Here is a 25,109-nt window from a genome sequence, read left to right on the forward strand (position 1 = left end):
TGTGGTGACTTCCTGAAGGATGAGGGAGCATCAGTGTCTCTAAAATATGCAAAAGATTGTGCAATATTAGGGGGGGAAATGGTGTGATAGCCCAGGGGCAGCATAAAGCAAGACTGCTGAGTTCTTGCTAACAGGTAAAATATCCAGAATGTTGTACAGTGAGGATAGTGTCAAGAGTGCAGTTTGGGGAGATATTTAGGGCATGTGAAAAAGGGTTTAAATGACTATGGGGGCGCCTGGGTGGCTCATGGGTTAAAGCTTCTGCCTTTGGCTCAGGTAGTGATCCCAGGGTCCTGGGATCTAGCCCTGCGTCGGGCTCTCTGCTCAGTGGGGAGCCTGCTTCCTCCTCTCTCTCCCCCTGCCTGCCTCTCTGCCTACTTGTGATCTCTGTCTGTCAAATAGACAGATAAAATCTTAAAAAAAAAAAAAAAAAAGACTATGGCAAGGGGCTTAACTTTATCTTTTAAGCCCTGGCAGAAAAAATGAAAAATTTAAAGCAGGCGTGCATGGGAACTGTGACACTGGGAAAGACACAGAAAGTTATCAATTATATCAGCAAATAATTACTGTGGAGGCTGCACAGTACACGGATGGAGATGGGAAGTCCACAGACAGACAGACAGGTCGGCTGGTTCAGACAGACAGACAGACACGTCAGCTGGTTCATCCCAGTAGCGAGCTGAGGTGTTGATGCAATACTAGAAGGAGTTTACTGGAGACACAGAGGCTGGTGGTCAAAAAGTAACTCACGGAATTAAGATTTTGGAAGCAGAGCATTTATTGTCAATAATACGGTACAGCCGATCGCCCTAAGGGTAAGTGGGGGAGACAGTCTGAAGGGCATGATAAGTTGAGAGAAAGAAGTCAAGGAGCTGAGAGGTCAGTGTGCTGAAGAGCCTCCTTACAGATGTTTAAAAACTTAAAGTCTAAAGGGTAGTAATAGTAGAAGAATGGTTTGGACGGTGTGTGCCGGACGTCGTTCAAAGCTCTGAAGAGCAAAGCCTGGGTGTGAGGGTCGGTGTAGGTGGGAAGAGGAACGGGGGGAGAATCCTGAAGCCGCCGTGGGGTCTGCAGCCGCTTGGTCAACGCTGAGCCTGGAAGAACGTGTCCAGCTACGGTTCTGAGATGTTGGTCCACTTGCTGGCCCGTGAGCTTGTCACCATTTCGTGCGTGCTGACAGAGACCTGACCCCTAGGTCAGAGGCTACCGGTCCCTGCGCCCGGCCCTGCAGTCGCCAGCGTCTCAGCAACTGGGGGCCTGTTCTCGCACCCTCGGTTCCCTCCAGGTCACCCTGAGAGGGAGACAGCCGCACTTGTGGGGGTCTGCGTGACAAGGGTGATCTGTGGCCTTGCGAGCCCGAATCTTTCCCAATGGGCAGTAAACACGCCTGCCCCTGGCTCCCGACGAAGTGCTGTCTCTACCTTCTACAGCAGCTGACCATACACACGTCTTGGAGAAGAGAGTCCAGGACAAATCTACAAAGAGCCTCACACACAGGATTTGGAGACATGCAGAGACGCATAAGAAATTGTTTTGCAACCCCAACAGCTAGACCAGATAATAAATTTAACTGTTTTAATCACCATGGCTTATTGATATTTTTATGGGCAAACATATGCACTGATTTTAAATAGGATGTATTTATTAATACAAGATGAGCTGCTCAGCCATTTAAAAGAACCAAACACTAGCTGAAGTTTTTACAATTTTAAAAATAATTTTCGTAATCCTAAAATGTTGTAGAACTGAACTTAAATTATCTGTAATTAATATTTTCATGTTCCAACTGCTGTCCCTTTTCATTTATTAAAGTTTTACTGTTTTTAACAACACAAACAACACAGCAGTGAACTCGGGCTTTCCACATTTTTTTCCCTCAGTTAAACAAAACAAAACAAAACAAAACATTTAACTTCATTATTTTCTCTTAAATTGGTCATCAAATTTGACACCTCATCTGGCTTTGCAGATGTTACATATTCACTATAGATCTGAGAATTTTAATAGCAGTTATTACTGTATTTCCACAACAAGAACTAGACAATTAAAAACATCATCCACGGAATGAAACAAAAGAAACTTAGAAGCAAATCCTTAAGCGCATGTGAAAAAGTGACAGAGTTTTAATTAGGCATACACATTGTAGCTCAGGGAATCCTGGCACTTCATCCAACACTACTGAAAAGACAAAGCACCTCATTGTATGACCTGATGTCTTCATAGCTGGGAAGCAACAGTAGAAAGAATCTTACATTTTACACTGAATGGGACTGGTGTTCTTGCCTTGGCATCTGATTTCTTTCTCTGAACAGTGGATCAATAGCTCCAATCAAGTACAACATATCCTGCTGCTGATGGCAACTCCCGAAATATCTTATTATAATAATGCTGTGTTTGGAAATCACCTTGCAAACAGAAGGCTCTCAAGGCATCTTGAAAAACTTCGACAACTAATTTACAATATACATATTATAGCAATGCCATTGCTTTCTTCTGGGATGCGGACATCTCTTGGGTGAAAGTGATGCACAGAGTACAGGAACGCTGTACAACTGGTCAAGAATTCCCACTTAGTGGGAGCTGGCGAGAGAATCTTAAGACCCACAGAATGCATATTAATAATTAGTGGTTGGCCAGGGTGCTAGAGTTAACAGTGTTACTTTTGAAAAGGTCTATGATCTTAATAAGTATGCAAAGAATTGAGCTCTGGAAAAGAGAGAATTTGTAGAACGTTGTTTCAAATAAATGAAAAATCCCACTTCATTGATCCACTAGAATATGGAGGCACATGTTTAAATGTGAATGTCTCCTCTAGTTGTCAACCGCTTAAAAGACTCCTTTTGTTCCCGTGAATTTCTAAGTGCTCTTTCTTGTAAACAATAAAGCTGAATTCAGTGACTATTTTGGGGGCATTTACAAAGTGACAGATATTCCAGAAGATATGAGGAATATAAGTAAGAATAAAGCATGAACTGTAAGCTTGAGGAATCCATCTCACCTGTACATTTTATAGGAGGTTTTTAGTATCAGGATTTTCCAGGTGAGATGTTAGAAGGATCTGAGTGAAACACGCATTTAAAAAAATTATTCAATTATGGGACGTTAGGATGAATATTTAAAAAATAACAGTTAATTAGCTTCACTTTTAAAAATATAACCATTAATAGTGATAATTACAATGCACATTTTTATTGTAGTTTTTTAAAAAATAAAAATATTAACAGTAACCTATTTTTACTCACTAGTTAGTAGTTTAGTACTATAGTAAAAAAAAAAAAATTCAGGATTTAAAACAAAATTAGAAGCTCCTTGTTAATCTACTATTATAGGTGACATGAATCCCGGGTCTGCTTAAAGATAAAAAATAGATATACTGAAGTGACATAAATTACTTTTTAGTGCATGAAAATGTCAGATAGGAATGTATCTTGCTACGGCCCCACACTCTAAGGGGTGATTCGGACTCAGTTTGCCTGCTTTGCACACTCAGCATGCAATGGCAATTATATGTTGGACCTATTTGACTACATAAGGGAATCTCTTGCTTAAGATTCTATACACACACACACACACACACACACACACACACACTTAAATAGCTTTCTGGGCATGACTGAACCTACATTTGAACTGAAATGAAAGTTTTAAAAAGTCTGTTGATGTGCTGAGCACATTCCCACCTTACTGGAGAATGGGTAAAGACTCACACCACATCTAAGTGTTCTCTGCTCAAGGCTTTTGTTTTGTTTTGTTTTGTTTTTGTTCCTGTGTTTCTGGACCAATTGATAATCCTCTTCTGTGCTGTAATAATGCTGTTGTTACTATTGATGATAATAATTTGTTTTAACGTTTTTAATTAATTATAAAGATGTATTAGCATGTGCAAGAAATCACTCTGAAAAGGAAACCTTTGAGCCTAGAGGAAGAAGGAACAACCTTCTGAAATGCATCTTTCTGCCTCTTTCTGCGACCCTCAGACTAACTGGTCTACCATGTAAATAGAGGCTTTTACATCTTTACATTACCTGCTTTGTTTGAGATATTTGAGAGGAGAGCCCAAAAGTGAATAGAATGTTAATGTTTGTGTGGTTGCAAGTCTATGGACCATAAGGTCCCTTAATCCCAGAAACTATTAATATGTTACCTTATGTGGCAAAAGGAATTTTGCAAATGTGATCAAATTGATGGGGACCTAGAGATGGCAAGATTGTCTTGGATTACCTGATAGTAACTGTAATCACAATGGTCCTTATAAAGGGAGGTATGAGAAGCAGATTCAGAGAAGGTGCTGTGACACGTGACAAATGATGCAGAGGGTCAAGAGCAGACACAAACCAAAACATGCTGGTAGCCCACAGAAACTGAGCAATGCAAAAGAGCACCCAAAAGTTATGTAGCCTAGTCAACATCTTGATTCTCAGACCTCGCAGCACTATAAGATAGTACATCCATGTTGTTTTTAACCACTAAGTTTTGGGCAATTTATAACAGCAATGATAGGAAACTAATAAAGCAATAAAATAACGAATGCTCTGATTAAATCTTTACTCTTTATCCTGGAAATTTATTTAATATGATAATCAGTCACCTTTATTAAAAAAATAAAACAAAATGGGAGTTGTAGGTGCTATCAAGAAAAGTATTAAGTTTTACAAGATCAGTTACTAAAGGAAATTGTTTTTAGATGAACAGAAGACTAGCTCTATGTTGCATGTGGGCCTGTGCTTGCTACTTTCTGTACACCTCTTCCATGCCTGGCGTTTGGTCTCATGGAAAGATATTCATTCATCCAAAGCCATCGCGCACTCTCTGTGGAAACTGTCCTGATAGTTTAGGACTTAAACAATTTTCAAGATTTTCTCTTGCTCCCATCTTCTTGAAAAACTCAGGTCGTATAAAATAAGTAGCGCCGCACTTGCTAGAATCGCAAGCTCGAAGTCATAGTCGATTCAACTGTGATTCAAATAAGAATTATCACAGAGCTGGGTTACACAAGGAACTTTAAAGGCAATAACTTCACTTTTTTTTAACTTAGCCATATTAATATTCTAGAGTCGGACATTAACATGCCAAAATGATCTAAAAGATTAAGGAGCAACTTCAAAGAACCAGTAGTGACAAAATGCAACCTCTCATTATGCTTCCTTTCTTTCCTTCTTCTGTTTTCAATATCACACCTGCGAGATGCTCGGATGAGAATGGGTATACATTTGGCCAGATGTTTTCAGTGGTGGGTCCTTTGTTTTTGAAAACACCAGACAGAGGTGAAATGAAGTAGTGAAGTGTGACACCTGCAACAGGTCCTCCTCTAATTGTCTTTCTTCATTCCCTTTCCCCTTGAATAATAAACAGCATGAAGAAATTAGATCATTTTTGTTCTCCCGAAAATTCAGTGAATGGCTTTCCAAATTACCGGATGTTTCTATAACGAATCTGAAATGCTGAAGGCTAAGCTCACCAAAACTTTTACAGGGCTTATTACGAAGGTTGGCAGTCATCTTCACCCCGTGCCCTGTGAGAGGTCAAATCTGCAGGTGAGATTCGCATCCGTGTATTGTCGCTTACACGCTGAGTGTCACTCAATGTGCTAGAGATGGCAAATGGAGGTGAGCAGCATCACAGAAATCCCCAGGCCCCGATGAAAACCTGCGAAGACAGTGGTGAAATTCAGACAGGATGAGTGATCTTTGATGAGTAATATCATTATTACGCGGCCCGGATGAATTAGGAATGTTATGGGAAGGGGCAGAGAGACCAATACAATCGAACTCCTTTTGTTTTTACTTTTCATAAATCCTGTTTCCATAATTAGTGAAAGAACCAGTATTGACATTTTCAATCATGCATTGTCTCCCAAAATTCCTTACATAGGCTGTTTGTTAAAGGACAGTATTTTCCCTTGTATAATTCACGTCTCCCGGTGCCTTAAATTTTTCGGTTTAGAAGCCCTGGTAGGTAGCTAAAGGCAGTCCTCTATTCTGAGTAAAGGCAAATGATTAAGTTAAAGGAGTTGCTAGATTTTTCTCACAAGCTAGTGTGTGAGGAGAGTACTGACCCCTCTCTCATCTGTCTGTCTTTAGCTGGCTGCATTCCTGGTTTCTCTCCCCGTTGTCTCCGTCCGCTTCTTCTCTTAGGCTAGGGGTAAAAGTTGAAAAGTTTAACACCCTTCTAAGTGCTATTGGAGGCACGAACAATGAGCTGGGCTGATAATAGATGCTTAATCCGCCGTCTCATGAGAAAAAGTGTGGAGAAAACTGGAACTGCAAAAGAAAATTCTAGATGAAAATCCTAATTTGTAATCATTTTATGATTCTTGTCAGTTTTCTTTCTGCCCTTCAATTCTCACAAAGCTATCCCTCACGTAAGACTGCGTTTTGTTCTAAGACATTCTTCAAGAACTAAAAAAACAAAACAAAAACAAAAACAAACAAACAAACAAACAAACAAATAGAACTACTCAGGTAAGGGTGAGCTAGTAGGAGATTTGATTTCTACTTAGATTTGATATTATTTGGTGTGTAATTATGGGGAAACCACTGTTTCTAGTAAACGGTCGTGAAAAATTCTGAGATTAGTAGTAGTAATTAAGTGTTTACCAGGACCTAGTTGTTTGAATATTACCCAAATCTGAGACCCAGGTGTTTGAGTAATTCACCCATCCCTTTTCCTAAAGCTATTCTAGTATGACTTAAAAGTTACTCAAGGTACGTGAGGACATGGGATGAGATTGAATATGCCAAGGTATGATACACATATGTATTACATACAGTACCCTTGAAGAACATCTGGAAGAAAATCTCATAGAAATAGTCTTAAAACACACACAAACAAAGTATTTTGAAAATACAGAAAAAAAGTATATTTTCCTGAGAAATACATCCAAATTTCTTTAAATTATTTTTTATTCCTCTTTCTCTTAATACTTTAATAGAGATCCAACTATCTCAAAGACTGTCCTCTGCCCTTTCAAATTGTCCAAACTACCTCTCCAAAGAGCTCACTTTTTCTCTCTCTAATCTCTCCCTCCCTTCTTTTCTTGAATATTTATTCCTGTCTCCAGCAAGTAATCTGCTTTCAAATATAAATCTCTCCAGCTTTCCCACCAACTTTATGTCTCCATCTGCTGTGTAATAAAACACAAGACCTAGCAGGTTAGCACCATATCTTAAAAGGTACTAGAACTGAGGAGAAAGTCAAGAAGATAAGAATTATCCCTAGTGCAGGGGAAGGAGTTGCCATAATTGCACGCTCTGATTTCTTTCCTTCCTTTCTTTACCTGTGCATTGCCTTCTCACCTTTTTAACTGTTCTTTTTTTTTCTTTTTGGCATTATAGTACTTACTATTTTTAAGTTTAAAGGCCAGTTATGCCTCATTTGATAAATGGATAAAACCAATCACAAATCTGTGTATCTATCATCTGCTTGCCTGCCTACTTGGTAAAGTGATCTTGATTTCTTGATTTTTCATTACTCAGTGTTCTCTCCCCACTGGTTGTTCACTATGACCATTTATGTCCTTGCTCCTTACCTGGAATAGGAATTATTTGAGAATGGGGCTGTGCCTTGTGTTTTTATGCCCTAGAGTGTCTAATGCAGGCTAAGGCGTGACACAGTGGTTAACATAGATTTACCCGGTTTGTGAAGACTTGTGCAGGGTGTTTGCCGAGGGATTGGAGATTTGCAACTTTGCCTAGTCCAGGATAATTATGTCCTCATAAATACCAGCCTTAAACTACAGCTCTCTGTTGACTAATTTAAAAGAAACTGCTGCTTGCTCTGTTCTCTAATGAGCTTAATTTACAGATGTATGTCCTAAACTGGTGAACTGGATGAGTTTATAATTAGAACTTAAAGTAGTGAGATATTGGTGATGACAAAAACTGTGCTTAATATTGGTGTTGAAAAAAGATGGTGGACGGTGAGAGGGGCGTACAGACAGGAAGTAACTTCCCGGAATGCTGTCGCTCTGTGCATAGGCAGCTTTGGAATGGTTTCTGTTGTCTCTGCCTTTCCATGAGGAAGTGTGTTGGGATAAATCCTTTTGGGGGAAACAAAGAAACTTACTTGCACAACTGACAGCCCTATCCAATGTGTTCCTACTTTATACTCAACTGCAACTCAGAGTGAGGGACAGAGTACATTTCTCAGTGTTTTCTAGGCAACAAACGTGGATCTCTGTGTTTTAAAACATCCTGAAAAAAATAAAACATTTGAGTCATGGAAGAAAATACAGTATCTGTGAGATCCAATGTAGACCTCAATTAGATAGTTGCTTTGCGACTCTGGAAACCCATGAGTTATTAACCCTTTTCCTTTGTTAAGTATATCACAACTGCACTTTGCCTTTAGTAGAATTGTTTATCTCATATTTTCATTGTTGCTTATTGAATCATAGTACAATCACAGTTCTTACCCAGTTCAAAATATGAATATCAGTTTTCACATAAATGTTATAGTTGATAATGACTTTAGTTACCCACAATTGTGTCCTTGACACCAATACAACTGAATGACATGGCCAAATAGGGTGTCTCTAATTTTAGCTAATCAGTCTGATGAATACCTATGCTTTTTAGAGAACTTTTATGTAATATAGCATGAATTTCATAGAAATAAAGTACTTTTGTAAAGAAGTTGCTATATCGTTTTCTTAATTTCACTCTTTAAAGCTAATGATTTCATTTAAAGCCTTTTTGAATATGTAACTTTTATGCACAGTATGAATACACTAATCACACAGATAATTCCTGCAACAAGATTTCTCTTTTATGCAATCTTGGATTAAAGTTTGGAAAATCCTTTTGTCAGCCCAGTTGTAATAGATAAAAATAGGATATCAATAGGTACAAAAGCAAATGCAGCATATATAAAGATCAGCTAAAACTAGACCTTGAAAAGCCAGAGCGACTTCAATATCAGTTATCTGATAGAGATGCATAATACCAGAGGGAGGAAAAGTCACAGGTGTACAATCAAGCTGTCACACAGCAGCGGAGCCTGTTCTAAATCTGAGCAGTAATAGTTGCCATTTCCTATTTAGAAAAATGCCTTCTCTCATCCTTTATATTCCCGAAGTGCATATCTCCTGCAATCTTCTGTAGAACCACTGGACTCTCTGCTTGGTTTTGATTTTGGATTTTTTTAAAACTACCACTGTCACCTAGAATTGATTATAATCTGTCCTTTTCATCTTGTATACTTCTAAACTTCTAAACTACTATTACAATGATTTGATATCTGTAGATCAAGTTTCTAAAGAGAAGACAATAGGAAGGAAGTTTCTGGATGAAATGGCCAGAGTCAGAAACTATGGGATTATTGATGTACTTTGTGAAATGACTTTGATACAGAAATTAATTAATATAAAATTATATGACTTTAACATAATAAAACACTTTGCTACATTTACAGCAACTGTTGGATTTTAGTTTTAAAACCCAATCTGTGGTACTAATTAGAATATAGTTTTATAGCATATATGTGTAGTATAGTAAAAAATTCTAAAGGGATAATATAAAAGCAAATGGTGTAAATTTTGCTTTGCTATTATGTGTCCACTTGGTATGTGCTTAACACACATAGTGTCATTTAATCTTCACAGTGAAACAAGTATTTAAAATTAAATACATTTCACAAAATAAACACATAAAATACATTTAAATAAAATTTTGAAAAATTAAATTTATTTAAAAGCTGTCCTAACATAAATAAACACATGGAAAGGGGTTTAAAAGTTTGTCCCTAGTGTAGATATGTTCTATATAAATTAAAAAAGGGAAAAAATGTAATGTTCAGTGAAAAAAAAAAAGAATAAACCTTGGGAGATGGGAATTAATAATAGTGAGTGACTATAGAAAGAATGGCTGTGTAAAGCATGCATTCTTAATGAGGAAACTCATTGTCATCCTCAAAATGACAGTTTGTTTAGGTAGAAGGTGGGAAAAAATAGGCCAAAATCTTAACTATTTCAATGGTTTGAGTAAAATTAATGTTTTGAGTTCATCTATATTTAGCAAGATTTTCTTTGTTGATTATTTCTTTATTAGGTAGAAATTAAATTCAATTTAAATTAATTAAATTAAAATGGATTTTTCTCCATAGGGGCATGATAATGAGACATAGGTTGAAAAGCAATGATTTTTTTAAAAAGTATAAAAAGTTGAAAAATTTTCATGGTGGTATTTATTCCACTTGTTATAAATTCAATAACAAAGAATTTAAGGAAATACATCTATTTCGATTTTCTTGGTTGCACAAATACAGATATGAATATATCTAATGAACATTATTATTATATATCATGCCAATGTCATTTATGTGTCTATGACTAGAAAAGACCCAGTACATTGGATTTTTATAATCTTATAAGATAGTCCAGTTTAGGTCATCAGTGAACTCGTTGAGTGAAATAACAGCACCACCAAATATTATCTTGTCCGTACTTAATCCTAACATCTCTGATAAATCTACATATCCCTTCACAATGTTCACCATTGTGGTTACATTTTTATTTGTTAAGGGCTCTCTCGAAAGGGGCTGAACACTGAACTGAATACAGAATCCCCCCACGTAGTCTAGCAAACAAAAAATAAAAAGAGATTATATCTTTTTCATTTTTAACTTTCCATGTTGACAGCAGCCTAAGGAGAATTTGGATCTATTAGCTGTGACATTCACTATTAATTCAAATCCAGCTTAATCTCAACACTTAAATCTACTTATATGTGCCATTAAGCTATATATTTCAACCCCCAAGATAGAATAGTTGGTTAATAAACCAAAGGAAGATACTTTAAAAACAATAACAAAATTTCCTCTTATTGAATTCAGTTTAACATTACAGTCTGTTTCTGAATTTTTTTTTAATGTAAAACTCCCATCTATTTCCCTTCTTTAAAGCATCATGCTCTTTGATAATTTGATATGATTTCCACTCACACGGGCATTAGGTTGAGATATCAAAATGATGTAAAAAACCAACCATTGCATATCTTACTCTAGGTTTGTATCCCTTCATTGGTCATCAATCTTGGATAGAACCATTTAATAAATTAGAAATGCACTGAATCATACTTTCATTTAGTTCACTTTTAACCATCTAACTTTCAATATAAAAGGATATTTAAAAAAATACATTCAAATTGCTAAATCCAGACATCATGTTTACAACAGTCTGTTGGTACAGTAAACCCTCCGCCAACCCATCATCTTGAGCTCTTAAATATAACGAGTATTTTCTTTCCCTAAATGCTTACAATCATTACATTACATTCTTTCCCTAAATGCTTACAAATCATTACAAAAATTATTTGATAATGATTTATGCTAAAGTCATGATCCTATGTTCAGACTAGGACCAAGGTGTGGGGGTGGGAAGAGAGAGGGAGGAAGAAGCAGGAGACAGAGACAGCAGCAGTGTGAGTACAGAGAAAAGGAAAAACAAATAAGTGGGCCAGAATAAAAAGTAAGAATTACCAGGTATTATTTATTATTATTTTAGTGGACAAATGTATAAATACTACTATCAAAATGTGAGTACTATCAAGTTTACTTTCACCATTTTCCAAAAATATGAAGTAACTGGCTACATTGCTTTTACAAAAAATATTCTTATAATGGCTTATAACACAAAGATGAAAGTAAAGGAATAAAAAAAATCACAGCAAAAAGGAAAAGAAGAAAAGTGTTACAAAATGAATGAGTATCAATAGTAACATAAAATTTAAAAATAGTTCAAAGGCACCGGACTTGTTTAAGAACAAAAAGTTTATTTAACTGATACATGTTAGAGTATTTTACTTCAAGAAGAAAATTTACCGGTAAAGAATCTTTGTAGTCAGTAACAATGGCAAAATACACAAAACAAGTCTATTTCTGTGTCACTGATCAAATGTTTTTCAACACAGGTTTTCTTTAACTGTCTCCAATGTTAATTTAATTAGGCTAATCTGCACGACTCCCAGTCCCATTCATCTGTTTTACTGGGCTGGTACCCAGTGTACTCTGGGCCCTACTGAGAGGACAACCCCCTCCACCCCCATATGTTTTTGATCTGATAGAACTCTTCTCAAACTATGATTTTATGTAGGCTCAGCTATGTGATTCCCTTTCTCTGTTGCTAGTCTAGAATTCTGTATATATGGGGACTGCAATGTCCAGAATATAGACATTTGTTTCTCTTTTGGTTATTTCTGTTCAAATCTTATCTCTAAAATACAGTGGTAATAGGATGCCACATGAAGGATCACATCTCACAGAGGAATAGACCACAGTGGACTGTTATCCTGTAGGTCTGGGTCCCATCGTCCTTAGTCTTTGACTTCTGAAATAATTTGGGAATTGGTGTGAAGCTGATGCTTCTTATTCTGATTCTGGTTAGATCCACCTGTCCAGTTCAAATGATCAATGTTCTCCAGAATTTACTTCTTACTTACTAAGTCACGTTAGACATTAATCTCCTAAAGACTCTGAAGTTTTCTAACATAACATAAACAACAAATAAACAAAAATAAAACTTCTTTAACTTTGTTTAACCAAGAATCTCTCAGCAGTATTTATTAAAGAACCCTTTAATTAATAACATGTATTAAGGTCCTAATTTTAGAATTTATGGAGCTAAATTTGGGCAATTCTGACTTAGAACATTGTCTTTATTAAAAGTAGTTTAGGCTGTTTAACACTTCCTTCTTTTTACTTGACCCATAGTTTTATTATTGAAAATGTCAATATGTAGGCCATTAAGAGCTCATTTCATAATTTTTCCCCACACATAAGAATTTTTAAACAATATCTGACAGATGGCTGTGTATCTAGTTAGGAATGTTTTCCTGAGAAGCTATTCCATAATCTTCTGCAACCACCTGTTCAAATATCCAGCTGTCCCTCCTAATCATGAAGTATTTATTCAGATTTAACCAAAGAAGAAAATTAAATGTTTAAAAGTTAAAAAAAAAATTCACAATGATTCCTTGACATGTCTGTCTTAGCAATTGATCCAAGGAAAATGAGGAAGACATAGTTATTTTCAAGGAGATTTAGAATCTCTAACTCCATTTTGAAAGTTCAGTTTCTGATTCTAGCAGCATTAATAGTGACATAAAAAGTGATGTTCACTTACGCCTAATATTGAGCCTATCCAAAAATCTATAGTCCTCAATGTGTAGAGAAAAGTTTTGACATAATTCACAGTGGTGGCTGAATTAAAGGTCCACTGAGAACTGTTTGATACACTTCATTGGATCCTAAGATATTACTCATTTTGTCAAAACAGTCAGTGGAATGTCATCATAGCAAATGCTCTCAAAACACTTTCTGGAATAAGAGAAACTCAGACCAATGAGCAGGAAGTCTGAGTGGTGGAAACCAAAGCTCAGCATTAAACGGGGTGGGAAGAAATGCCATGGCACTCGGGGGGTTCTCAGAACTGTCTTTATTCTTGCTAATGACATCAGTGTTTCATGGGTTTTTGAGAAATTTGATTTATCACTGTTCAGAGTATAGATGTGGTGCTATAAAGTCGGACTTTTCTTCCTCAGTTGAAACCATCAACCAGGAACTGTTTTCAGATAAATGCTTTTCTTGTGTTGCTTAGACATTTATCCATTCTCATTCAAAAATACATTTCTTAGGGGGCAGGTATCTCCTTCTGAATGTTGGATTTTAGATCTCTCTTTAGTACCTTAGAAAGCATTACATATGTTCATGGATTTAACATCTACCATTTTAATTATTTTGATTCTAGATTTATCTTAGTTATTTTAAACTGTTTATTCTGGAGGCTCTAGAAGACAGAGAAGATTAAGGCTGCTCTTCAACAAACCTTTGTACAGGCTTAATATAAGCTCCTTGCATTTTAACCTTTATTTTTCTCCCAACAAGAACTGAACATGTTCTTTTTTTTCAGAACTTTTCTTTTAATCAGAATGTCTAGCCCATTCCTCCAGCAGCTACATCTGCTCTCTCTTCTACAATGCCTGGGCCAAACTTGTTTCTGACAAGATTTTTTTCAGATTAATTTTACCAGTTCCAATCATCTAATGTTATCTCCCTTTGGCACCTATACTTGGCCACTCTGCATTTATTATTTTTCTTTATACACGTAATTTACCTAATTAGAACTCTATCTTAGGAAGCAGAGAACTGGCAGTGTCTCAGTGTGCTGTATTAGTGTTTTGATAATAATGTCTCATGTCTATACGTGTAACCAACAAGCACTATGCTTACAACTCCTTGAGGGTATCTTGGCATTTCTTGCTTTATAATCTCTTTGTTTAATTATTAGAGGGAGGACTGATCCCAAAGTGGGAGAAAAAATGGACTCTGAGAGGCACCTCCTACCCATACACTATTTTTCATGGAAGAGGATATATTCTCAACTGAAAATCAATGTCCTACAATTCAGGAGTTTACAAAAATTCATTGAGAATTCTCATAAGTTTCCAGAATTTGGCCTCCTGCATCCCTAGCTCCTTTTCCATCTCTTTTAATCAAAGAAGGAAAATAGACGATTTATATTACCAAGAGTTTCAAGTTTAAAGGAAATCTAATTAATAACCTTCCCCATTCTGAATCAAATGATAAATTAAGAATCTAGGAGGAAATTTAGTGTTATTTTCCCCTCTGGATTAGAGACCACATTTGGGCCCAAGAACTAAATAGCCCACTTGTTACTTATTCAGCTGAACTGATTTTATTCACCTAATTGTAGGGGAAGCAGCTGGAGATCTGCAGGGGTACAGCAGTGCTGGTGGGAGGGAGCAGGAGGCACGCTGAGGGAAAAGCACCAGCTAAACCCCACAGTGCCCCTCCCATCCCCAGTCCTGTATAGGGAATGTGTGACCTTCGTCAGGCACTCTTGGCTGCCCTAGAACAAAGGAAGGGAAAAACAAATGGTTAACAGATAGAGATAACATTCATGAGGGACAGGAGTCTCCATCAGTTTGTAACTGTCATAATAAATTACAAGAAAAAAGCAATCTCCAGAAACCTGTAGACTCAATTTCCTGGAGCCCTAACATCACCTTTACCTCCATAGCATAAAAAATCTTATATAATCAGTCATTCCTCACACCCCCAGGGCAGCCTGGGGTTTGCCCATGGGTCCTGTGCCCGTGCTTTAATAAAACCACTTTTTTGCACCAAAGATGTCTCAAGAATTCTTTCTTAGCCATCAGCTCTGAACCTCACTACTTCAAACCACATCGTTTTGGTGATGTTACTTACATCAGGCTTTGAGTCTTTTCATCTGGACGCTGAGCCTTGTGCAAACTTGACGAGTACTTCCTCTCCTCTCTCTTTACTTTCACTTCGGGGGCTTTCCAAGGAGTCTAGTCTTCCTGGAACACTTTCAAGTCCATTGCTCATGCTATGGTCATCTAGCCTATGGCTACTCTGTAGGGAGGAGAAAGCCTGTCTTTTGGCTGGAAGTGGTAATAAGGTCCAGAAACTTGATGCCCTCTCTTTACTCATGTCCTTATACAAAGTTGTCTGTCTTGGGCACGGGACAGCCACCTAAGTCACCAGGAAGGCTGCCAGACTTAAGAGTCCTGTGTGAGGTTTCCTTATCCATCTAATGTTATCCCCTCCACATCTCTGGTCCAGCCACTTATGGCCATGAGACCTCTACTTGGAACCTGCCCAAACCAGTACCTGACTGAATTAAAACCCAACTGGGAATTGTTTCCTAGAGAAGTTGGCTATAAAAGACTACACATGTTGGAATGTCACTTAGGCCATGATGCCTTTCTATCTTTACTGTCAATGTTCTGTTTTCTGTGAATGTCCTCTACCAACTACTTAAGGTACAAAATTGGGTAATTTCTCCTTGTAAATCTTTTCTAGGGTTGGGGCACCAGGGTGGCTCATTTGGTTAAGTATCTGCTTTCAGCTCAGGTCATGATCCTGGGACCCTAGAATCAAGCCTCACTTCGGGCTCCCTCTCCCCTTGTTCCTGCCCCCTGCTCATGCTCTTTCTCTCTCTCTGTCACATAAATACATAAAATATTTTAAAAAAGCAAAACAAAATGTTTCCAGTGCTTTTCATGGGTCAAAAATGGTGGGTTCTTCAAGGCAACATCAATAAAGCTTCAGCTCCATGGCATGGTGTTGAAGGCAGGGTATCTAGGTCCTTGCCTAGAATGTAATAGGGAAGCTGGGGCGGGGGGGATAAGTGGAGGGGATGCTAGCTTCCCTCATCCAGGGCCTTTAATGGCAGGGTGGTGATCTTGGTGATTTTGTCCAGAGATGCCTTGTGTTGCTTTCACACCAGGATCCTCTGATATATCCTGCACATGGGATGCCCTCTGGGAGTCAGTGTGTTGGGGGGGGAGAGGGCTTCCTTGGTAATGGACCTTCTCTCTTCTTCGGTTGCCAGGGACTGTTCCTTGGAATTCCTTTTAACCCACTGGAAACAATTCAGATTGCAAAATTTAAGAAATGACTGATCTCCTGTAATACTGCATGGCTTCAGTAGGATCTATCAGTTAGATCTCCTCTGCAAGAAGCAGGGCAAATGCTTGGTGGTACCCCAGGTCCAGGCCTTCGTGGATCTAAATCAGGACCCTAACCTAAAGGCCTAGAATGTGTCTGGCCACCAACCAGGTCAGTAAATTTCCTCCTGACATATTGGATGATAATTATCTAAATGGATCTCCTCCTGATAGAACCCAAGTTGCTGGAAAAAACACAGACCCTCCCTAATGCAGGGGACACATTCTCTCTCACCGTTCCACCTAAAAAATCAGGTTACTTTAGCTGGGCTCATTCATTACCTTGGTTAACATGTATGATAATTGGAACTAACTGTCTCTGGTTAGTCTACCTCAGGATAGGGACTTTAAACTCTTCGTTTCAGGGAAGTTCTCTGTCTTCTCCTGACTGACATAGGCTGCCTAATTTCACTTGGTGGAAAAAAACCAAACAAACCTGCATCTGCTTACCTGTCCAAGCTGACAGCCTCCAAGACTGGGAGACTCCTTTCCCTGCCTTGTGGACTTTCATCCACCTCCAGCCTTCCAGGTGATACCTCACCTCTTCTGCCTTCCCCTCCCCGTCCTTGTGTGTCTGCATCACCTTGAGTGCAACCTGCATAACTGGTTCCTAAACCATCCACTGTGCCTCTGGCAGCATTGGCTCTGTCCTGGAGTGTAGAGTATCTCCTTAGACTTAATACCTCCCACTTTGAATTTCCCCCACGAGTGCCCCAGGTTAAAATTGACAATGGGGAACAAATTGATTGACTTTTACATGGACCCTGGTGGAACATAATTCAGTGTTTAAACTAATTGAAACTTTTTATTCTATCTAGCTATACTGAAGGTTAAATACACTCATGATCTCTTGCAATTTGTCAGCAAAAAGATGACTTGAACTAATGGTTAATTTTGTCTGTCTCAAAGTTTTCATGGGTAATTAATTGTTAAGATAGTCCTTGGTAATCTCAAACTTTAAAGTTTTACTTGGATGATAAATTGGGATTGAATTCATTGGATGTCTAGGTCTTTCCAAATAGAATGGAGTGCTAATGCATTGATTACTGAGCATAGGTTTGTGTTTTTGGCTTCTTAATGCAGAGAAACTAAGAATATTTCAGTTTGTTGGTAAACATGCTTTGTGCTTAATTGACTCATAAATTTGCCATTAAAAGAATTCTGGTGTGACAGTTCACAATTGGTTACTACTTAGTTTCCACTGGAGACTAAGGTTTCTCAGAGCGCACACTTCTGCTGAATGTAATTAAGACAGATGGAAGTAATGGAGGAGACTCTGTATATAGAAGAGCAGGAGATATGTAAAAAAGATACAAGGAATGGAGACACATTTTTGTTGAAGGAAAAGGAAAGTAATTTTGTCCTAAAGAGAGACTGGGTGTTTGGAAAGAAATGACGTGGGACAGAATCTGAATGCAAAAGAAAGCTGTAGACCCTTTGTGGGGAAACCTTTGGAAAGGAAATTTATATGCCATCGGGATGGACTAACGTTGAAATGAATGGATTTTAAAAGTACACTGGTTTTGAAGATTGAAATTCTGGTCTTCTCCCTGTCCCCTGCCCACCCCCTCCCCCGCACCGAAAAAAGTTTTCTTAAAGTGTTGGTCAGCTCTTGTTAAGAAAACATAAAGTTATTTTCTCTTTTCTTTGCCCAGTAAAAACAGTTTCTATGTTTTGTCTTTACCAGGTTTTTGATTACTTAGTCAAAACTTCTCAATATTACAGAGGCTAAGTTTTGCTAGCTATTATATAACCCTACATATTTGCCTTTGAAATCTCTTACTGTCACCTTGGCTAAATAAATAATTAAGTTTTAAGTTTTATTATGATCTGTAATCCTGTTTAGGCATGGGCTTTAAAAAATTCCTAAGGTTTTTTAGCAAACTTTCTCAAGATTTAAATTGTAAATGAAGTCTTTTTAGCCAACTAGATTTATTTAGTATAATAAGTTACTTGGAAAGTACTTTCAAACAAATAATGATAAGTCTTAGGTTATATTTGGGTAAATCCTACAACCGTTCTAAAGATATATGAAATTCCTGAAAATCTAATCTATTTTGGTATAAGGTCATCACTTGAAACTCTAGTTATCCATGTTATGTGTCACAGAACTAACTAGATTTCCTAATCAAGCTACATTATAATGAGCCCTCATCAGCTCTTTAACCATGTCCACTTTTGAGTCTGTTGTTTTTTGTAGTTTTGTTGTTGTTCACTTGTGAAACGTGTTTCATCTTGTTGCAGGGTTCTTGTGTCCTGGAGTCCAAGAGTTAATCTCACTGACACAGAAGGGTGAAGTGATAGTTTATTAGGTGAAGATGAGAAATGAAAGAAAGATCTCTGGAGTCAGAGGGGTTCCTTCATGGTCGCCAAATGAGGTAGTTTTGGGATGTTGGTGAGGACTGGAGCTGACAGCCAAGAAAGAATTCTTGGGTTGTCTTCAGTGCAAATAGGTGATTTTAGTAAAGCATAGGGACAGGAGCATAGGGACAGGAGCCATGGGCAGAAAGAGCTGCAGTAGGGTTGGGAGGAGGGGCCCATTATATACTTTCACAGAGGGAGGGGTTAAGGGATAGCATAAGTCTCTAAGGAATTTTGGAAACAAGATTTCCAGGACCTTAAGAGGCTAGCTCTTGTTAGGAAAAGGTCATTTATTACTGTTTAATAAAACTACTCAATGAGAGCCTTCACATGTATGTTGGTGGGTCATACACTTGGGGAATGATTGTCAACATGTATCTTGGGGGGTAGAGATAAAGGAAGTTTCCAAAGGAGTTTTTATATGTTAAAGTAGACTTTGGAGATCCTAGGGGTGGGGCTAAGATTGCCTTTGCCCTTGGCAAAGTATCCACATCAAGGCAGCTGAGTCCCTGGAGGAATGTCCCTCTGCCTGTTTCAAGGACTTGTCAATGGACTGTATGTAGTAAGGAAATTTAATATTTTTTCTCCTGCCTTTGTTTCCCACATCAATCATCAGGATGATTAAGAAAAATGACTTTATTTACAAAAAAAAAAAAAAAAGCTTTTTAGTATCTTTAAAATCATAAAACTAAATTGGGTAAGAATTTCCAGAACTAATTAAAAGGCTACATTCATCCAACTGAATAAAAATTAGTGACATGTGACTAAATAAATTAAGGAAGATGATTATAATTTCTGTGACCGTTCTTTGAAAATTGCTGATTCTCTAATGTTTGCTCTTCCAGATTAAGGAAACTGTCTCTTAAGAGAACCATGATCTATAGAAATAATGGTGAAATATTCCTTTGTGAAGAAATTGAAACATTTAACTTTTCTTTCACCTGAACCCTCTGAAATTCAGAAACTGTCACTGAATATTCTTTCTTTCCTGGCAGTCATAATTACTTGCATAAGTTCAATAAAAATCTGTTCTTCTTATAACAGGACACCATTGGAAGCATTTGTTGTTCTACCAAGGCTTTGACTGGGATATTATATTTGAGAGACATGCACAGACTCATTGATGACCATACTGGCCTTATGTCACATGGAGCCAATAAAGTCCCTTGGAACTGTTGGCCTGATCCTTGCTTACGGAGGTCCTACCAGCTTTACCTAGCCAGTAAAATATGTCACTTCCTGGCAGGTGCAGGAACTTCAGGAGTTTTTGGGACCTTGAGAAAAGGAATTTGCCCAAACCTACAGGTATGCAGAATGTCTGATGGCAAGTATTTGGCTAGGCTTCTGGCCTAGAAAGGCTACTAAAAGTTCAATCTAGAGATTCCTTATAAAAAGTTCCAATTCTGGCAAAGCAAATTTTAAAAGATCTGTATGGCCAATCGCTATTTTTGCTGAACTTATGTAAATAATTATACTGAATTTGTTAAAATTTGACTTGTTTTACAAATACATTAGTATTGATTTTTCTATCTCGGACAAAGAGAGTAATTATAGAGAAAAATTATGTTTCAATAACACATCTTTGAAGATGCATTAAATTTTAATACTGCTTATTGTAAAGTAGAGTAGATCCTAAATTCTTCTGGTTTCCTCACATATTTGTCTATGGCTCTCCAACTACGGTTTCCAGTCTTCTTCCATTCTCTTAACTTAAGGTCATTAAAAACTAAAACTGCATTTTTTTCTAAAAGTCCTGACACTAGACAACTCAAGGCAAACTTCAGAAAAGTAGCTCATGTACAGACAGTTTTCTTGCTTATTATTCTACAGGGATAATAACCAGACCCCATATGCATATCATTATTGGAACAATTGGAAAATGGGATTGATTACCCCAATATGTATTTGAAAAGCTGTGGATCTTCCAATACAGAGGACATATATTACTTTATTAAATTCTTCACTCGAGGCTGGGTTATTTCATAAGTCTCTAAAATAATACAAAAAACCATATCCTTCCTAAACCTATCTGACAGTTATAAGCAGCTCACCCTATATAAACCTGGGAAATATGGTTTTTTTAAAAGATTGGAAATCAAATACAGCAGGAGGCTTAAACCCAAAATGGAAATGTCCATATAGCTTCATATTATGTACTCCCACAGTACATAATATGTGGAAGACCTCAAACTTCTTTTAAAATAAAAAGGATGGTTGTACCTTTTTTTCTCTTTCCCCAATTTATACTGACAATTCCTTCGTTCAATGGGCCATTCAAAAGGATCGCTAAAGACCCTTGAATTACAAACCAGAAAAACCATCCAATTCTGACTGCTGCTCCCACTCCCTCTGAGGGTTCTTCAAGCCTGACACTAAAAATCTTCTCACCACCAGCACTCAAGACTCAGATACTGGGTTTATCATTCGCTCTAAGCATTAACCTATATTTTTCTTTTGTTTCTATAAAAGTTACTCTTCTTAAATACCTAATCACTTATGAAACAAAACAGAGTCTATATGATGGCTAACACCACCTGCTACACAATTAAGGCCTTAAATGACTCTCAAAATAACATTATATTATTAAACACTAAAATAACTTAAATGTATAAAACAGTTCTCTGAAACTGAATAGCATTATTTAACAGCAGCATAGCTTGGAACTTGTATATACATTCCCGATTACCCCAAAAATGTTTCTGGGTTTCTAACTGACATGAATACTCAAATTGGTATTTTAAATGATCCTTTAGTGATTGGTTAAAACTATGGACTGGAGGAAAATTATGGTCAACTATCAAAGGTCTTTTACTCAGGCTTCTCTTTCTCATAATAATATTAACATTATTTCGTTATCATTTTCAGTGTTTCCCTGCCTGATGCCAAAACTCCTTCTCTGCTGACAGATTGAATCCCACTGGCAGATGATCCTTTCTACTCCAGGAGGTTCATAGATATGCTGTCCACGTTGTATTCAGCTGGAGATCTGATGATGCTCTGCCTTTCATAACCCGCTTATACGTTCCCCAACTGACCAGTGATGACCCACAAGCCCCCTGCTCTGCAGGAAGAAGCTACAGAAGATGAGACCTTCCACCTTCAACAATCTTTAAGATTTAAGGGTCAAATTGTTCAGGGGACATGATGAAGGAGCATAAGGCAAGCAGACAGCAAAGCAGGAGCTGACACCGCCCTCCTCCCCATCAGGTGGGATAAACGTGACATTCCTCTGGGCACTCCTGGGTGCCCTAGAACAAAGGAAAGGGAAAAACAAATGGTTAACAGATAGAGGTAACAGTCTTGGAGGACAGGAGTCTCCATCAGTTTGTAATGTCTTAATAAACTACAAGGAAAAAAAAAAGCAATCTCCAAAAACCTGTAAACTCAATTTCCTAGAGCCCTAACATCACACTCCCCTCCATTGCATACAAAATCTTATGTAATCAGTCACTCCCCACTACCCCAGTGCAGTTCTTTTCACCCATGGGTCCTGTACCCGTGCTTTCATAAAATCACCTTTTTTTGCACCAAAGACATCTCAAGAATTCTTTCTTAGGCATCAGGCTCTGAACCCCATTATTTCAAGCCACATCACTGGTAAGCATACATTATAGAGGGGACTTGCCATTAACAGTGGATTAGTTCACAGAGGTGGCACCACACAAACAGTAACTTCTAACAGATTAATCTCACTGAATGCGGGACCAGAACTGTCAGTCTCCCTAGTGTTACTAAGGCTGGGTTGACTGAAGTAGGTGCAGAGAGAGCCCAGGAGCTCCCTTTTTGCATTACGTCTGTTGAAAAGTCTGCTCATGAGAAAAAAATGAGGCAGCAAGAGTAGTGTTTCCTCTAACAAAGTGTTATGGGGAGATCCAGAGGGTAGTCAAGAATATTCTACTCTCACTGCTTTTGGAGGAATGGTCCACGTGGGAAAGGAATTTCCATGTAAAAAGATAAACAAGAAAAAAAAAGATAAGGATGGGGGAAAAACTCATATGGCACCAATACAAACCTTTGGGCAAAATATAAGAAATAGAACAATTCACACAAAAGACAGCATTCACTGATTCTAGAAAGCAGTTGAAAATACTGTTCTTAAATAAATTGTACTTGCCAGGAAATTAAAGAAAACTTAGACTAAATGATATAGGAATTGATAAAGCAACAGAAAAATGAAAAACTGATGTCAGAGCATCATGATAATGCTACTTTTTTATATTTAAAAATATTTATGTGAAGACATGAATATATATAAAGATGAAAATGAACAGAGAACCGAGAACAGACATATAGGTAGTAAAGGGAAGATAACGACACCTGTAGGTTTATGAAAGATATCCAAATAAATGAAATGGTCATGAGTTCAAAAAAATGATAAAATCACATTTTTAGGTAATGAAAGAAATGTCAGTAAAAATGAAATCACTCTCTATATTCGAAAGACTGATTCTAAGGCATTTCCTGTTGAAATTATTGAACGCAAAGAGACAAATCCCAATTTCTGTAAACATTCATGCCTCAGCAGCAGATATAGTTTGAAAAAAACCCCAAATGCAGGTGTACTGCAGCTGGAAAGAAGTTCACAATATAGACAGTTTTAAAGGGAAGAGGGTGTTCTGAGAATTGTGTAAATGGTCAATTTACATTATAAAACCTATAGCAGGATATCCTCACATAATTCAAGAGCTGGGGATTTTTCACTGAGCGTTCCAGAAGGTCACTCACATTGTTGTGCATATGCATGGTATTTGTGAAGCTGTGCCTTCAGCCTGTGAGCCTGTCTGTGCTTCAAGACAAAACCAAATAAAATCGGTGGGATACTGTCCAGTTAACGAAAGGCAAATCGAATACAGTAACCACAAATGAAAAAGTCGAAGATTTCATACTGAATCTAGAAAATAAATGCAATGAGGACATGACATATAATCATACTAAAAAAAATTTACAACTTCAGTGCTCACAAAAAGGTGAAATCATCATAATAAAATCACAAATTTGGAAAAAACTGTTATTTAGGATAGAGAAGAAAGATTAATACAACATTGGAAACTAAAATACAAACAAACAAACAAACAAAGAAAAAACAAACCTCAAAACCCCACAAAACAACCCACATCGATTCAAAAACGAATTCTTTAGCAACATGAAAAGAGCGGGCTCCTGGCATGAATCAAGAAGAGAAAATGCATGTATTTGTGATTAGGAATAAAAACGTCCACAATTACAGAGCGGAACAATGAAAACAATTATTTAAATAATGTTCACAACAGTATCTAACAGAAATGAAAGGCTGAATAAATCAAACCATTTTCCAGGAAAATATGAATTTCTAAAAATGAGCAACAAAACCCCGAGACATTCAGTAGAACTGTGTCTATTTTAACACTCCTTACGCATGTGTTGGGTCAATGTTGGGTCCTTCAACAATGGGCCCGTGGTCAGAGGAGTGACACTGATACAAGTAAGTTCCCCTGGGGGAGGGGGCAGGGTCAGTTTAAGGTTTACTGCATAAACAATAAAACGGCAGTTCAACCAAGGTGGGTCTGCTCTGGCTGAATAGGCCCTTACACATAAGCTCCTAAGGAAGTGAAACAAATTAAATTTTCTAGATTCAGATAGTTTTAAATATTTAAACAAATAAATTTGCTGCTGTTTAAATAATTTTGGAGCATAGAATATAAAAGAAAGCATTCCATTTGTTTTTTAATGGTTACATAACTTTGATATCCACACAGGGTAAAAGATCGCATAAAATATATTTGATTATAAACAAAATATTAAATAATATATTCCAGCAGTACTTCAAGATCAACCTGACTTGCTCCCGTGGATGAGGAAACAGAAGGCTGCCTGAAGACAAAGCAGAAGTTGATACTTTAACCACCGGTCCCCACAACACACACTCCAGGGTGGGCCCTGGGTGACTTTCTTCCCTGAATCTACAACTCTGCTAATGTTAATGCCTTGCTAGAGGGAAAAACACAACCTTAACTTGATAATGGCAAGACCTCTGGCATCTTGTAGGTCTTCCTTAGCATATGAAAGTTCTTTTGAAACTTCCCTTTTCTTTACCTCCTCTGACCCCATAGTATACGATCAGTCACCCCTCACAACCCCAGGGCAGCAGCTCTTCCTGCCCAGGGATCCTGTCCCAGAGCTTTAATAAACAACCATTTTGCACCAAAGGTGTCTCAAGAATCCTTTCTTGGTCATCAGCTCCGGACCTCACCCCACGAACCTCACTTATGTTCTAACACTTCA

At 37.6% G+C, this 25,109-nt stretch overlaps 2 long non-coding RNA genes across 2 annotated transcripts in view; both read left to right on the forward strand.

Moving 5' to 3' along the window:
- The window catches only part of LOC116596931, a 122,037-nt gene extending 103,114 nt beyond the window's left edge, over nt 1-18,923 (forward strand). The window contains exon 3 of the long non-coding RNA XR_004288365.1: nt 18,732-18,923. This is a non-coding gene — a long non-coding RNA (uncharacterized LOC116596931). The remainder of the gene's footprint in view (nt 1-18,731) is intronic.
- Nucleotides 18,924-19,898: 975 nt separating this feature from the next.
- On the forward strand, nt 19,899-25,020 carry LOC116596929. The gene is made up of 3 exons (XR_004288364.1): nt 19,899-20,153; nt 21,714-22,055; nt 24,644-25,020. It is a non-coding gene; the product is annotated as an uncharacterized LOC116596929 (long non-coding RNA).
- The last annotated feature ends 89 nt before the right edge of the window (nt 25,021-25,109 follow it).

Source organism: Mustela erminea, chromosome 8 (genome assembly GCF_009829155.1).
Source record: "Mustela erminea isolate mMusErm1 chromosome 8, mMusErm1.Pri, whole genome shotgun sequence".
Classification (NCBI taxonomy): Eukaryota; Metazoa; Chordata; class Mammalia; order Carnivora; family Mustelidae; genus Mustela; species Mustela erminea.